This window comes from Hyperolius riggenbachi, chromosome 3 (assembly GCF_040937935.1).
Source record: "Hyperolius riggenbachi isolate aHypRig1 chromosome 3, aHypRig1.pri, whole genome shotgun sequence".
In the NCBI taxonomy this organism is placed as follows: Eukaryota; Metazoa; Chordata; class Amphibia; order Anura; family Hyperoliidae; genus Hyperolius; species Hyperolius riggenbachi.
Window position 1 is genome coordinate 42447701 of NC_090648.1, and position 16064 is coordinate 42463764.

The following is a 16064-nucleotide window of genomic DNA, read 5'->3' on the forward strand; positions in this document are numbered from 1 at the left end:
AGAAGAACGCGCACCTTTTGCTCACACAAGAAAAATCATTTGCCAGAGGCCTGACAGCGGACACCTTAATCATCCCACTGGAGCACACCTACCTAAACAAGGGCCTTCTACACCATGCCATCAACACGCCATGCTGTATTTTTCATCTTTGCTTACATCTTTTGGAATCATTGCAAACTTTCAGCCAAGCATTTCCACAATTAACATCTGCCTTTTAGGGTCACTTAGCTAGACTGTGGGCTGAACTATGCAGATTACTTCTACTTTTAGGGAGACTCAAGCCAGTATGAACATGAGGCGAGGGCACATCTTCTTACTGTCCTACCAATCCCATTATACCTTATGCCTCACACTGGGACCTGCCAGTCACAGACAGGAGGTTTACAACTTGAAAATCAGGTATGACTGAAGCACTTTTTGGCACTTGTCCTTCTACAGACAAACTATTTTCTTCGTGCAGCCAGACAAGCACTGTTTATTTTCTCCGCTAAGGCTGCAGAGGTGAATTTTCTATTTGTGGGTTGCAGGTCTGAACCCCGAACGGCCCATACTTTGTGAGAAAGAATGATGCTGCAGACAAGCATTGTGTAAATGTACACAATCTGTGTCCCAATAGTCATCGGGCAAAGGGCATACACACTTATCCATGCACAACCACATGGACGTCAAGGACAGGCAAGTTGGATGGTGGGTATGATACTAGTTTGTAAAAGTGCACCATCGACGAGGATGGGATTTGAACCCATGCGTGCAGAGCACAATGGATTAGCAGTCCATCGCCTTAACCACTCGGCCACCTCGTCTCAATAAAACATGACATCTAACGCTATCATTTTTTCAGCTATGGTCAAAGCCCTGTGCGCAAAACACGGCTCATCTTTTCAGGATAGCAAAGTGCACTTTTTGGACAGAAAAGAAGAACGCGCACCTTTTGCTCACACAAGAAAAATCATTTGCAAGAGGCCTGACAGAGGACACCTTAATCACCCCACTGGAGCACACCTACCTAAACAAGGGCCTTCTACACCATGCCATCAACACGCCATGCTGTATTTTTCATCTTTGCTTACATCTTTTGGAATCATTGCAAACTTTCAGCCAAGCATTTCCACAATTAACATCTGCCATTTAGGGTCACTTAGCTAGACTGTGGGCTGAACTATGCAGATTACTTCTACTTTTAGGGAGACTCAAGCCAGTATGAACATGAGGCGAGGGCACATCTTCTTACTGTCCTACCAATCCCATTATACCTTATGCCTCACACTGGCACCTGCCAGTCACAGACAGGAGGTTTACAACTTGAAAATCAGGTATGACTGAAGCACTTTTTGGCACTTGTCCTTCTACAGACAAACTATTTTCTTCGTGCAGCCAGACAAGCACTGTTTATTTTCTCCGCTAAGGCTGCAGAGGTGAATTTTGTATTTGTGGGTTGCGGGTCTGAACCCCAAATGGCCCATACTTTGTAAAAAAGAATGATGCTGCAGACAAGCATTGTGTAAATGTACACAATCTGTGTCCCAATAGTCATCGGGCAAAGGGCATACACACTTATCCATGCACAACCACATGGACGTCAAGGACAGGCGAGTTGGATGGTGGGTATGATACTAGTTTGTAAAAGTGCACCATCGACGAGGATGGGATTTGAACCCATGCGTGCAGAGCACAATGGATTAGCAGTCCATCGCCTTAACCACTCGGCCACCTCGTCTCAATAAAACATGACATCTAACGCTATCATTTTTTCAGCTCTGGTCAAAGCCCTGTGCGCAAAACACGGCTCATCTTTTCAGGATAGCAAAGTGCACTTTTTGGACAGAAAAGAAGAACGCGCACCTTTTGCTCACACAAGAAAAATCATTTGCAAGAGGCCTGACAGCGGACACCTTAATCATCCCACTGGAGCACACCTACCTAAACAAGGGCCTTCTACACCATGCCATCAACACGCCATGCTGTATTTTTCATCTTTGCTTACATCTTTTGGAATCATTGCAAACTTTCAGCCAAGCATTTCCACAATTAACATCTGCCTTTTAGGGTCACTTAGCTAGACTGTGGGCTGAACTATGCAGATTACTTCTACTTTTAGGGAGACTCAAGCCAGTATGAACATGAGGCGAGGGCACATCTTCTTACTGTCCTACCAATCCCATTATACCTTATGCCTCACACTGGCACCTGCCAGTCACAGACAGGAGGTTTACAACTTGAAAATCAGGTATGACTGAAGCACTTTTTGGCACTTGTCCTTCTACAGACAAACTATTTTCTTCGTGCAGCCAGACAAGCACTGTTTATTTTCTCCGCTAAGGCTGCAGAGGTGAATTTTTTATTTGTGGGTTGCAAGTCTGAACCCCAAATGGCCCATACTTTGTGAGAAAGAATGATGCTGCAGACAAGCATTGTGTAAATGTACACAATCTGTGTCCCAATAGTCATCGGGCAAAAGGCATACACACTTATCCATGCACAACCACATGGACGTCAAGGACAGGCGAGTTGGATGGTGGGTATGATACTAGTTTGTAAAAGTGCACCATCGACGAGGATGGGATTTGAAGCCATGCGTGCAGTGCACAATGGATTAGTAGTCCATCGCCTTAACCACTCGGCCACCTCGTCTCAGTAAAACATGACATCTAACGCTATCATTTTTTCAGCTCTGGTCAAAGCCCTGTGCGCAAAACACGGCTCATCTTTTCAGGATAGCAAAGTGCACTTTTTGGACAGAAAAGAAGAACGCGCACCTTTTGCTCACACAAGAAAAATCATTTTCAAGAGGCCTGACAGAGGACACCTTAATCATCCCACTGGAGCACACCTACCTAAACAAGGGCCTTCTACACCATGCCATCAACACGCCATGCTGTATTTTTCATCTTTGCTTACATCTTTTGGAATCATTGCAAACTTTCAGCCAAGCATTTCCACAATTAACATCTGCCTTTTAGGGTCACTTAGCTAGACTGTGGGCTGAACTATGCAGATTACTTCTACTTTTAGGGAGACTCAAGCCAGTATGAACATGAGGCGAGGGCACATCTTCTTACTGTCCTACCAATCCCATTATACCTTATGCCTCACACTGGCACCTGCCAGTCACAGACAGGAGGTTTACAACTTGAAAATCAGGTATGACTGAAGCACTTTTTGGCACTTGTCCTTCTACAGACAAACTATTTTCTTCGTGCAGCCAGACAAGCACTGTTTATTTTCTCCGCTAAGGCTGCAGAGGTGAATTTTCTATTTGTGGGTTGCAGGTCTGAACCCCGAACGGCCCATACTTTGTGAGAAAGAATGATGCTGCAGACAAGCATTGTGTAAATGTACACAATCTGTGTCCCAATAGTCATCGGGCAAAGGGCATACACACTTATCCATGCACAACCACATGGACGTCAAGGACAGGCGAGTTGGATGGTGGGTATGATACTAGTTTGTAAAAGTGCACCATCGACGAGGATGGGATTTGAACCCATGCGTGCAGAGCACAATGGATTAGCAGTCCATCACCTTAACCACTCGGCCACCTCGTCTCAATAAAACATGACATCTAACGCTATCATTTTTTCAGCTATGGTCAAAGCCCTGTGCGCAAAACACGGCTCATCTTTTCAGGATAGCAAAGTGCACTTTTTGGACAGAAAAGAAGAACGCGCACCTTTTGCTCACACAAGAAAAATCATTTGCAAGAGGCCTGACAGAGGACACCTTAATCACCCCACTGGAGCACACCTACCTAAACAAGGGCCTTCTACACCATGCCATCAACACGCCATGCTGTATTTTTCATGTTTGCTTACATCTTTTGGAATCATTGCAAACTTTCAGCCAAGCATTTCCACAATTAACATCTGCCTTTTAGGGTCACTTAGCTAGACTGTGGGCTGAACTATGCAGATTACTTCTACTTTTAGGGAGACTCAAGCCAGTATGAACATGAGGCGAGGGCACACTGGCACCTGCCAGTCACAGACAGGAGGTTTACAACTTGAAAATCAGGTATGACTGAAGCACTTTTTGGCACTTGTCCTTCTGCAGACAAACTATTTTCTTCGTGCAGCCAGACAAGCACTGTTTATTTTCTCCGCTAAGGCTGCAGAGGTGAATTTTCTATTTGTGGGTTGCAGGTCTGAACCCCGAACGGCCCATACTTTGTGAGAAAGAATGATGCTGCAGACAAGCATTGTGTAAATGTACACAATCTGTGTCCCAATAGTCATCGGGCAAAGGGCATACACACTTTTCCATGCACAACCACATGGACAACCACATGGACGTCAAGGACAGGCGAGTTGGATGGTGGGTATGATACTAGTTTGTAAAAGTGCACCATCGACGAGGATGGGATTTGAACCCATGCATGCAGAGCACAATGGATTAGCAGTCCATCGCCTTAACCACTCGGCCACCTCGTCTCAGTAAAACATGACATCTAACGCTATCATTTTTTCAGCTCTGGTCAAAGCCCTGTGCGCAAAACACGGCTCATCTTTTCAGGATAGCAAAGTGCACTTTTTGGACAGAAAAGAAGAACGCGCACCTTTTGCTCACACAAGAAAAATCATTTGCAAGAGGCCTGACAGAGGACACCTTAATCATCCCACTGGAGCACACCTACCTAAACAAGGGCCTTCTACACCATGCCATCAACACGCCATGCTGTATTTTTCATCTTTGCTTACATCTTTTGGAATCATTGCAAACTTTCAGCTAAGCATTTCCACAATTAACATCTGCCTTTTAGGGTCACTTAGCTAGACTGTGGGCTGAACTATGCAGATTACTTCTACTTTTAGGGAGACTCAAGCCAGTATGAACATGAGGCGAGGGCACATCTTCTTACTGTCCTACCAATCCCATTATACCTTATGCCTCACACTGGCACCTGCCAGTCACAGACAGGAGGTTTACAACTTGAAAATCAGGTATGACTGAAGCACTTTTTGGCACTTGTCCTTCTACAGACAAACTATTTTCTCCGTGCAGCCAGACAAGCACTGTTTATTTTCTCCGCTAAGGCTGCAGAGGTGAATTTTCTATTTGTGGGTTGCAGGTCTGAACCCCAAATGGCCCATACTTTGTGAGAAAGAATGATGCTGCAGACAAGCATTGTGTAAATGTACACAATCTGTGTCCCAATAGTCATCGGGCAAAGGGCATACACACTTATCCATGCACAACCACATGGACATCAAGAACAGGCGAGTTGGATGGTGGGTATGATACTAGTTTGTAAAAGTGCACCATCGACGAGGATGGGATTTGAACCCATGCGTGCAGAGCACAATGGATTAGCAGTCCATCGCCTTAACCACTCGGCCACCTCGTCTCAGTAAAACATGACATCTAACGCTATCATTTTTTCAGCTCTGGTCAAAGCCCTGTGCGCAAAACACGGCTCATCTTTTCAGGATAGCAAAGTGCACTTCTTGGACAGAAAAGAAGAACGCGCACCTTTTGCTCACACAAGAAAAATCATTTGCCAGAGGCCTGACAGCGGACACCTTAATCATCCCACTGGAGCACACCTACCTAAACAAGGGCCTTCTACACCATGCCATCAACACGCCATGCTGTATTTTTCATCTTTGCTTACATCTTTTGGAATCATTGCAAACTTTCAGCCAAGCATTTCCACAATTAACATCTGCCTTTTAGGGTCACTTAGCTAGACTGTGGGCTGAACTATGCAGATTACTTCTACTTTTAGGGAGACTCAAGCCAGTATGAACATGAGGCGAGGGCACATCTTCTTACTGTCCTACCAATCCCATTATACCTTATGCCTCACACTGGGACCTGCCAGTCACAGACAGGAGGTTTACAACTTGAAAATCAGGTATGACTGAAGCACTTTTTGGCACTTGTCCTTCTACAGACAAACTATTTTCTTCGTGCAGCCAGACAAGCACTGTTTATTTTCTCCACTAAGGCTGCAGAGGTGAATTTTCTATTTGTGGGTTGCAGGTCTGAACCCCGAACGGCCCATACTTTGTGAGAAAGAATGATGCTGCAGACAAGCATTGTGTAAATGTACACAATCTGTGTCCCAATAGTCATCGGGCAAAGGGCATACACACTTATCCATGCACAACCACATGGACGTCAAGGACAGGCAAGTTGGATGGTGGGTATGATACTAGTTTGTAAAAGTGCACCATCGACGAGGATGGGATTTGAACCCATGCGTGCAGAGCACAATGGATTAGCAGTCCATCGCCTTAACCACTCGGCCACCTCGTCTCAATAAAACATGACATCTAACGCTATCATTTTTTCAGCTCTGGTCAAAGCCCTGTGCGCAAAACACGGCTCATCTTTTCAGGATAGCAAAGTGCACTTTTTGGACAGAAAAGAAGAACGCGCACCTTTTGCTCACACAAGAAAAATCATTTGCAAGAGGCCTGACAGCGGACACCTTAATCATCCCACTGGAGCACACCTACCTAAACAAGGGCCTTCTACACCATGCCATCAACACGCCATGCTGTATTTTTCATCTTTGCTTACATCTTTTGGAATCATTGCAAACTTTCAGCCAAGCATTTCCACAATTAACATCTGCCTTTTAGGGTCACTTAGCTAGACTGTGGGCTGAACTATGCAGATTACTTCTACTTTTAGGGAGACTCAAGCCAGTATGAACATGAGGCGAGGGCACATCTTCTTACTGTCCTACCAATCCCATTATACCTTATGCCTCACACTGGCACCTGCCAGTCACAGACAGGAGGTTTACAACTTGAAAATCAGGTATGACTGAAGCACTTTTTGGCACTTGTCCTTCTACAGACAAACTATTTTCTTCGTGCAGCCAGACAAGCACTGTTTATTTTCTCCGCTAAGGCTGCAGAGGTGAATTTTTTATTTGTGGGTTGCAAGTCTGAACCCCAAATGGCCCATACTTTGTGAGAAAGAATGATGCTGCAGACAAGCATTGTGTAAATGTACACAATCTGTGTCCCAATAGTCATCGGGCAAAAGGCATACACACTTATCCATGCACAACCACATGGACGTCAAGGACAGGCGAGTTGGATGGTGGGTATGATACTAGTTTGTAAAAGTGCACCATCGACGAGGATGGGATTTGAAGCCATGCGTGCAGTGCACAATGGATTAGTAGTCCATCGCCTTAACCACTCGGCCACCTCGTCTCAGTAAAACATGACATCTAACGCTATCATTTTTTCAGCTCTGGTCAAAGCCCTGTGCGCAAAACACGGCTCATCTTTTCAGGATAGCAAAGTGCACTTTTTGGACAGAAAAGAAGAACGCGCACCTTTTGCTCACACAAGAAAAATCATTTTCAAGAGGCCTGACAGAGGACACCTTAATCATCCCACTGGAGCACACCTACCTAAACAAGGGCCTTCTACACCATGCCATCAACACGCCATGCTGTATTTTTCATCTTTGCTTACATCTTTTGGAATCATTGCAAACTTTCAGCCAAGCATTTCCACAATTAACATCTGCCTTTTAGGGTCACTTAGCTAGACTGTGGGCTGAACTATGCAGATTACTTCTACTTTTAGGGAGACTCAAGCCAGTATGAACATGAGGCGAGGGCACATCTTCTTGCTGTCCTACCAATCCCATTATACCTTATGCCTCACACTGGCACCTGCCAGTCACAGACAGGAGGTTTACAACTTGAAAATCAGGTATGACTGAAGCACTTTTTGGCACTTGTCCTTCTACAGACAAACTATTTTCTTCGTGCAGCCAGACAAGCACTGTTTATTTTCTCCGCTAAGGCTGCAGAGGTGAATTTTCTATTTGTGGGTTGCAGGTCTGAACCCCGAACGGCCCATACTTTGTGAGAAAGAATGATGCTGCAGACAAGCATTGTGTAAATGTACACAATCTGTGTCCCAATAGTCATCGGGCAAAGGGCATACACACTTATCCATGCACAACCACATGGACGTCAAGGACAGGCGAGTTGGATGGTGGGTATGATACTAGTTTGTAAAAGTGCACCATCGACAAGGATGGGATTTGAACCCATGCGTGCAGAGCACAATGGATTAGCAGTCCATCGCCTTAACCACTCGGCCACCTCGTCTCAATAAAACATGACATCTAACGCTATCATTTTTTCAGCTCTGGTCAAAGCCCTGTGCGCAAAACACGGCTCATCTTTTCAGGATAGCAAAGTGCACTTTTTGGACAGAAAAGAAGAACGCGCACCTTTTGCTCACACAAGAAAAATCATTTTCAAGAGGCCTGACAGAGGACACCTTAATCATCCCACTGGAGCACACCTACCTAAACAAGGGCCTTCTACACCATGCCATCAACACGCCATGCTGTATTTTTCATCTTTGCTTACATCTTTTGGAATCATTGCAAACTTTCAGCCAAGCATTTCCACAATTAACATCTGCCTTTTAGGGTCACTTAGCTAGACTGTGGGCTGAACTATGCAGATTACTTCTACTTTTAGGGAGACTCAAGCCAGTATGAACATGAGGCGAGGGCACATCTTCTTACTGTCCTACCAATCCCATTATACCTTATGCCTCACACTGGGACCTGCCAGTCACAGACAGGAGGTTTACAACTTGAAAATCAGGTATGACTGAAGCACTTTTTGGCACTTGTCCTTCTACAGACAAACTATTTTCTTCGTGCAGCCAGACAAGCACTGTTTATTTTCTCCGCTAAGGCTGCAGAGGTGAATTTTCTATTTGTGGGTTGCAGGTCTGAACCCCGAACGGCCCATACTTTGTGAGAAAGAATGATGCTGCAGACAAGCATTGTGTAAATGTACACAATCTGTGTCCCAATAGTCATCGGGCAAAGGGCATACACACTTATCCATGCACAACCACATGGACGTCAAGGACAGGCAAGTTGGATGGTGGGTATGATACTAGTTTGTAAAAGTGCACCATCGACGAGGATGGGATTTGAACCCATGCGTGCAGAGCACAATGGATTAGCAGTCCATCGCCTTAACCACTCGGCCACCTCGTCTCAATAAAACATGACATCTAACGCTATCATTTTTTCAGCTCTGGTCAAAGCCCTGTGCGCAAAACACGGCTCATCTTTTCAGGATAGCAAAGTGCACTTTTTGGACAGAAAAGAAGAACGCGCACCTTTTGCTCACACAAGAAAAATCATTTGCAAGAGGCCTGACAGCGGACACCTTAATCATCCCACTGGAGCACACCTACCTAAACAAGGGCCTTCTACACCATGCCATCAACACGCCATGCTGTATTTTTCATCTTTGCTTACATCTTTTGGAATCATTGCAAACTTTCAGCCAAGCATTTCCACAATTAACATCTGCCTTTTAGGGTCACTTAGCTAGACTGTGGGCTGAACTATGCAGATTACTTCTACTTTTAGGGAGACTCAAGCCAGTATGAACATGAGGCGAGGGCACATCTTCTTACTGTCCTACCAATCCCATTATACCTTATGCCTCACACTGGCACCTGCCAGTCACAGACAGGAGGTTTACAACTTGAAAATCAGGTATGACTGAAGCACTTTTTGGCACTTGTCCTTCTACAGACAAACTATTTTCTTCGTGCAGCCAGACAAGCACTGTTTATTTTCTCCGCTAAGGCTGCAGAGGTGAATTTTTTATTTGTGGGTTGCAAGTCTGAACCCCAAATGGCCCATACTTTGTGAGAAAGAATGATGCTGCAGACAAGCATTGTGTAAATGTACACAATCTGTGTCCCAATAGTCATCGGGCAAAAGGCATACACACTTATCCATGCACAACCACATGGACGTCAAGGACAGGCGAGTTGGATGGTGGGTATGATACTAGTTTGTAAAAGTGCACCATCGACGAGGATGGGATTTGAAGCCATGCGTGCAGTGCACAATGGATTAGTAGTCCATCGCCTTAACCACTCGGCCACCTCGTCTCAGTAAAACATGACATCTAACGCTATCATTTTTTCAGCTCTGGTCAAAGCCCTGTGCGCAAAACACGGCTCATCTTTTCAGGATAGCAAAGTGCACTTTTTGGACAGAAAAGAAGAACGCGCACCTTTTGCTCACACAAGAAAAATCATTTTCAAGAGGCCTGACAGAGGACACCTTAATCATCCCACTGGAGCACACCTACCTAAACAAGGGCCTTCTACACCATGCCATCAACACGCCATGCTGTATTTTTCATCTTTGCTTACATCTTTTGGAATCATTGCAAACTTTCAGCCAAGCATTTCCACAATTAACATCTGCCTTTTAGGGTCACTTAGCTAGACTGTGGGCTGAACTATGCAGATTACTTCTACTTTTAGGGAGACTCAAGCCAGTATGAACATGAGGCGAGGGCACATCTTCTTGCTGTCCTACCAATCCCATTATACCTTATGCCTCACACTGGCACCTGCCAGTCACAGACAGGAGGTTTACAACTTGAAAATCAGGTATGACTGAAGCACTTTTTGGCACTTGTCCTTCTACAGACAAACTATTTTCTTCGTGCAGCCAGACAAGCACTGTTTATTTTCTCCGCTAAGGCTGCAGAGGTGAATTTTCTATTTGTGGGTTGCAGGTCTGAACCCCGAACGGCCCATACTTTGTGAGAAAGAATGATGCTGCAGACAAGCATTGTGTAAATGTACACAATCTGTGTCCCAATAGTCATCGGGCAAAGGGCATACACACTTATCCATGCACAACCACATGGACGTCAAGGACAGGCGAGTTGGATGGTGGGTATGATACTAGTTTGTAAAAGTGCACCATCGACAAGGATGGGATTTGAACCCATGCGTGCAGAGCACAATGGATTAGCAGTCCATCGCCTTAACCACTCGGCCACCTCGTCTCAATAAAACATGACATCTAACGCTATCATTTTTTCAGCTCTGGTCAAAGCCCTGTGCGCAAAACACGGCTCATCTTTTCAGGATAGCAAAGTGCACTTTTTGGACAGAAAAGAAGAACGCGCACCTTTTGCTCACACAAGAAAAATCATTTTCAAGAGGCCTGACAGAGGACACCTTAATCATCCCACTGGAGCACACCTACCTAAACAAGGGCCTTCTACACCATGCCATCAACACGCCATGCTGTATTTTTCATCTTTGCTTACATCTTTTGGAATCATTGCAAACTTTCAGCCAAGCATTTCCACAATTAACATCTGCCTTTTAGGGTCACTTAGCTAGACTGTGGGCTGAACTATGCAGATTACTTCTACTTTTAGGGAGACTCAAGCCAGTATGAACATGAGGCGAGGGCACATCTTCTTACTGTCCTACCAATCCCATTATACCTTATGCCTCACACTGGCACCTGCCAGTCACAGACAGGAGGTTTACAACTTGAAAATCAGGTATGACTGAAGCACTTTTTGGCACTTGTCCTTCTACAGACAAACTATTTTCTTCGTGCAGCCAGACAAGCACTGTTTATTTTCTCCGCTAAGGCTGCAGAGGTGAATTTTCTATTTGTGGGTTGCAGGTCTGAACCCCGAACGGCCCATACTTTGTGAGAAAGAATGATGCTGCAGAGAAGCATGGTGTAAATGTACACAATCTGTATCCCAATAGTCATCGGGCAAAGGGCATACACACTTATCCATGCACAACCACATGGACGTCAAGGACAGGCGAGTTGGATGGTGGGTATGATACTAGTTTGTAAAAGTGCAACATCGACGAGGATGGGATTTGAACCCATGCATGCAGAGCACAATGGATTAGCAGTCCATCGCCTTAACCACTCGGCCACCTCGTCTCAGTAAAACATGACATCTAACGCTATCATTTTTTCAGCTCTGGTCAAAGCCCTGTGCGCAAAACACGGCTCATCTTTTCAGGATAGCAAAGTGCACTTTTTGGACAGAAAAGAAGAACGCGCACCTTTTGCTCACACAAGAAAAATCATTTGCAAGAGGCCTGACAGAGGACACCTTAATCATCCCACTGGAGCACACCTACCTAAACAAGGGCCTTCTACACCATGCCATCAACACGCCATGCTGTATTTTCATCTTTGCTTACATCTTTTGGAATCATTGCAAACTTTCAGCCAAGCATTTCCACAATTAACATCTGCCTTTTAGGGTCACTTAGCTAGACTGTGGGCTGAACTATGCAGATTACTTCTACTTTTAGGGAGACTCAAGCCAGTATGAACATGAGGCGAGGGCACATCTTCTTACTGTCCTACCAATCCCATTATACCTTATGCCTCACACTGGCACCTGCCAGTCACAGACAGGAGGTTTACAACTTGAAAATCAGGTATGACTGAAGCACTTTTTGGCACTTGTCCTTCTACAGACAAACTATTTTCTTCGTGCAGCCAGACAAGCACTGTTTATTTTCTCCGCTAAGGCTGCAGAGGTGAATTTTCTATTTGTGGGTTGCAGGTCTGAACCCCGAACGGCCCACACTTTGTGAGAAAGAATGATGCTGCAGACAAGCATTGTGTAAATGTACACAATCTGTGTCCCAATAGTCATCGGGCAAAGGGCATACACACTTATCCATGCACAACCACATGGACGTCAAGGACAGGCGAGTTGGATGGTGGGTATGATACTAGTTTGTAAAAGTGCACCATCGACGAGGACGGGATTTGAACCCATGCATGCAGAGCACAATGGATTAGTAGTCCATCGCCTTAACCACTCAGCCACGTCATCTCAGTAAAACATGACATCTAACGCTATCATTTTCTCAGCTCTGGTCAAAGCCCTGTGCGCAAAACACGGCTCATCTTTTCAGGATAGCAAAGTGCACTTTTTGGACAGAAAAGAAGAACGTGCACCTTTTGCTCACACAAGAAAAATCATTTGCAAGAGGCCTGACAGAGGACACCTTAATCATCCCACTGGAGCACACCTACCTAAACAAGGGCCTTCTACACCATGCCATCAACACGCCATGCTGTATTTTTCATCTTTGCTTACATCTTTTGGAATCATTGCAAACTTTCAGCCAAGCATTTCCACAATTAACATCTGCCTTTTAGGGTCACTTAGCTAGACTGTGGGCTGAACTATGCAGATTACTTCTACTTTTAGGGAGACTCAAGCCAGTATGAACATGAGGCGAGGGCACATCTTCTTACTGTCCTACCAATCCCATTATACCTTATGCCTCACACTGGCACCTGCCAGTCACAGACAGGAGGTTTACAACTTGAAAATCAGGTATGACTGAAGCACTTTTTGGCACTTGTCCTTCTACAGACAAACTATTTTCTTCGTGCAGCCAGACAAGCACTGTTTATTTTCTCCGCTAAGGCTGCAGAGGTGAATTTTCTATTTGTGGGTTGCAGGTCTGAACCCCGAACGGCCCACACTTTGTGAGAAAGAATGATGCTGCAGACAAGCATTGTGTAAATGTACACAATCTGTGTCCCAATAGTCATCGGGGAAAGGGCATACACACTTTTCCATGCACAACCACATGGACGTCAAGGACAGGCGAGTTGGATGGTGGGTATGATACTAGTTTGTAAAAGTGCACCATCGACAAGGATGGGATTTGAACCCATGCACGCAGAGCACAATGGATTAGCAGTCCATCGCCTTAACCACTCGGCCACCTCGTCTCAGTAAAACATGACATCTAACGCTATCATTTTTTCAGCTCTGGTCAAAACCCTGTGCGCAAAACACGGCTCATCTTTTCAGGATAGCAAAGTGCACTTTTTGGACAAAAAAGAAGAACGCGCACCTTTTGCTCACACAAGAAAAATCATTTTCAAGAGGCCTGACAGAGGACACCTTAATCATCCCACTGGAGCACACCTACCTAAACAAGGGCCTTCTACACCATGCCATCAACACGCCATGCTGTATTTTTCATCTTTGCTTACATCTTTTGGAATCATTGCAAACTTTCAGCCAAGCATTTCCACAATTAACATCTGCCTTTTAGGGTCACTTAGCTAGACTGTGGGCTGAACTATGCAGATTACTTCTACTTTTAGGGAGACTCAAGCCAGTATGAACATGAGGCGAGGGCACATCTTCTTACTGTCCTACCAATCCCATTATACCTTATCCCTCACACTGGCACCTGCCAGTTACAGACAGGAGGTTTACAACTTGAAAATCAGGTATGACTGAAGCACTTTTTGGCACTTGTCCTTCTGCAGACAAACTATTTTCTTCGTGCAGCCAGACAAGCACTGTTTATTTTCTCCGCTAAGGCTGCAGAGGTGAATTTTCTTTCCTGGACCAAACATGGCGGCATACCTATGGGTATTGGCTCCGCCCCCTAACCCCGATAGGACAGTTCATCTATAAGTTTTAGGCGCCCGCCCCCTCCAGCCATTCTTTTTTCTGTCCTCGAATGGACAGTTTCGTCTATATAGTTGTGCTAATTTTTGTTTTGTTTCTTCTTTACTTTAGGTGCTTTTGTTTCCCTCTTTCCCCTTTTGTGCGTATTACCTTTGCGGGTTCAGCCTCTCCCGCTTGCTTGGAGCGTCTCTAGCCCTTAAATAGGACGAACGGCGGCTCCTAGGTGCATTGCAGCCTTCTGCTGCATAGTGGCTGCCCTCATGGAATATGGCCGCCGGACCCCTCCGCATCATGTCCTGCGCAATGCAGCGTTGGAAGTCTCGCGAGAAGCGAGATTTGACGATGGCAAGCGCTGATTGGCCAGTGTTTTTAGGACTCCAGGAAGGACAGAGCGGTGGAAGCACGCTGATGTCGGCGTGATAGCGGTGGGTAGCGTGTTTTTCTGCGCTGGTACCACGCTGTCTGCCCAGAAGTTGCCCGGAGAGCTGTTCCCTGTTGTTCCCTGTTGTGGTCTGCTGGAAGCAGGTATGTAAATGTTCCTTGCCTGGCAAGGTTTGAATTGACTGATGCTCTGCTGCTTTGATGGTATTTATGGCTCTATCTATCTTTCTCTTAAATAGAGAATGGAGGATATTGAGCATGCGGAGGAGGAGGTCCCTGTCAGGTAATAGGCTGCTAAATGCAGCCTCTTCTGATATTTTGCACCGGGTGTCTAGTGTACAAAGTTTCCCTTGCACAGGTCCTAAGGGGTTAAAAGAGTGCCTAGTATTCCCCATTTATAAAGTTTATGGAGGATGTGATAGTGGAACATAAAAATGTATGTCTCCACAGTCCGGGGGAAGGAGGAAGTGGACAGGCGGTCCCTATGGAGCGTCCTTCCTCGGCGGCGAGACAGAAGTCCCGTCCTCGATCAAGAGAACGAAGCAGAAGTCGTCGCTCTCGTGACAAGAGGAGGTCTTCAAGGGATAATAGATCTAGATCCCGAAGTAGGAGACGTTACAGGGAATCTTCCAGGAAAAGACGTCATTCGAGGTCCAGATCCTTTTGCAGACGTTCCCGTGATAGGGGAAGGAGGCGATCATCTGAGCGCTATTCTCCACAGAGACATTATCATCAAAGGGATAGGTCCCCGAAGAGGGCGAGAAAGGACTGGGACATTTCTCCTAGATCTGATCTTTTGGAACCCTTTCAAAGACCAGTTCAGGACTTATGTTGGTCGTGCACTCAGGCGGCAATGCCGGGCAAAAGAGTGTGTGAGACCTGTTTTGCGGAGGTAGGCAGAGAAAGAGACACTGATAACCAGCAGGTGCTAGCTTTTATCCAGCAGGCTGTAAAGGAAACTTTCCAGAATATGGCACCTCCTCAGTCGGCGGCTGCCCCGCAGGCCTCGCTTGAGGAGGACTCCACTCAGGGGGAGGTTTCGGCTGCAGGCTTTAGTTTCTCCTTAGTGCCTGCCTTCCTCCAGGCTATTAGGTCAGCAATTGACTGGCAGGATGAGGAAGGTTCGGTTCCAGAACCTGACAAGTACTATCCGCATTTAGACCAGCAACTGCAAGTTTTCCCGTTCATAAAGGTCATAAGGGAGGTGATTCTGAAAGAATGGAATAAGGTGGAGCAGAAGCCTTCTATGAATAACAGGTTATCGAAGCGGTATCCACTAAGTCAGGAGGATAGCAAACTACTAGACTCAGCCCCAGCTGTGGATGCGTCAGTGATGAGACTTACAAAGCATGTTACTTTGCCCGTGGAGAATGCCATAGCTTTTAAGGATCCCTCTGAGAGAAAGATCGACACCGATATCAAG

The 16064-nt window shown here is 45.7% G+C and overlaps 15 non-coding genes across 15 annotated transcripts; all 15 read right to left on the minus strand.

The window, feature by feature from the left end:
- Positions 1-721: 721 nt before the first annotated feature.
- TRNAS-GCU (transfer RNA serine (anticodon GCU)) lies at positions 722-803 on the minus strand. The gene has a single exon. It is a non-coding gene; the product is annotated as a tRNA-Ser (tRNA).
- An 832-nt stretch (positions 804-1635) lies between these two features.
- On the minus strand, positions 1636-1717 carry TRNAS-GCU (transfer RNA serine (anticodon GCU)). The gene has a single exon. It is a non-coding gene; the product is annotated as a tRNA-Ser (tRNA).
- An 832-nt stretch (positions 1718-2549) lies between these two features.
- Positions 2550-2631, minus strand: TRNAS-ACU (transfer RNA serine (anticodon ACU)). The gene has a single exon. It is a non-coding gene; the product is annotated as a tRNA-Ser (tRNA).
- Positions 2632-3463: 832 nt separating this feature from the next.
- On the minus strand, positions 3464-3545 carry TRNAS-GCU (transfer RNA serine (anticodon GCU)). The gene has a single exon. It is a non-coding gene; the product is annotated as a tRNA-Ser (tRNA).
- Positions 3546-4345: 800 nt separating this feature from the next.
- Positions 4346-4427, minus strand: TRNAS-GCU (transfer RNA serine (anticodon GCU)). Its single transcript has one exon. It is a non-coding gene; the product is annotated as a tRNA-Ser (tRNA).
- Positions 4428-5259: 832 nt separating this feature from the next.
- TRNAS-GCU (transfer RNA serine (anticodon GCU)) lies at positions 5260-5341 on the minus strand. Its single transcript has one exon. It is a non-coding gene; the product is annotated as a tRNA-Ser (tRNA).
- Positions 5342-6173: 832 nt separating this feature from the next.
- Positions 6174-6255, minus strand: TRNAS-GCU (transfer RNA serine (anticodon GCU)). The gene has a single exon. It is a non-coding gene; the product is annotated as a tRNA-Ser (tRNA).
- Positions 6256-7087: 832 nt separating this feature from the next.
- On the minus strand, positions 7088-7169 carry TRNAS-ACU (transfer RNA serine (anticodon ACU)). The gene has a single exon. It is a non-coding gene; the product is annotated as a tRNA-Ser (tRNA).
- Positions 7170-8001: 832 nt separating this feature from the next.
- On the minus strand, positions 8002-8083 carry TRNAS-GCU (transfer RNA serine (anticodon GCU)). The gene has a single exon. It is a non-coding gene; the product is annotated as a tRNA-Ser (tRNA).
- An 832-nt stretch (positions 8084-8915) lies between these two features.
- Positions 8916-8997, minus strand: TRNAS-GCU (transfer RNA serine (anticodon GCU)). The gene has a single exon. It is a non-coding gene; the product is annotated as a tRNA-Ser (tRNA).
- An 832-nt stretch (positions 8998-9829) lies between these two features.
- On the minus strand, positions 9830-9911 carry TRNAS-ACU (transfer RNA serine (anticodon ACU)). Its single transcript has one exon. It is a non-coding gene; the product is annotated as a tRNA-Ser (tRNA).
- Positions 9912-10743: 832 nt separating this feature from the next.
- TRNAS-GCU (transfer RNA serine (anticodon GCU)) lies at positions 10744-10825 on the minus strand. The gene has a single exon. It is a non-coding gene; the product is annotated as a tRNA-Ser (tRNA).
- Positions 10826-11657: 832 nt separating this feature from the next.
- Positions 11658-11739, minus strand: TRNAS-GCU (transfer RNA serine (anticodon GCU)). Its single transcript has one exon. It is a non-coding gene; the product is annotated as a tRNA-Ser (tRNA).
- Positions 11740-12570: 831 nt separating this feature from the next.
- TRNAS-ACU (transfer RNA serine (anticodon ACU)) lies at positions 12571-12652 on the minus strand. Its single transcript has one exon. It is a non-coding gene; the product is annotated as a tRNA-Ser (tRNA).
- Positions 12653-13484: 832 nt separating this feature from the next.
- Positions 13485-13566, minus strand: TRNAS-GCU (transfer RNA serine (anticodon GCU)). Its single transcript has one exon. It is a non-coding gene; the product is annotated as a tRNA-Ser (tRNA).
- Between the last annotated feature and the right edge of the window lie 2498 nt (positions 13567-16064).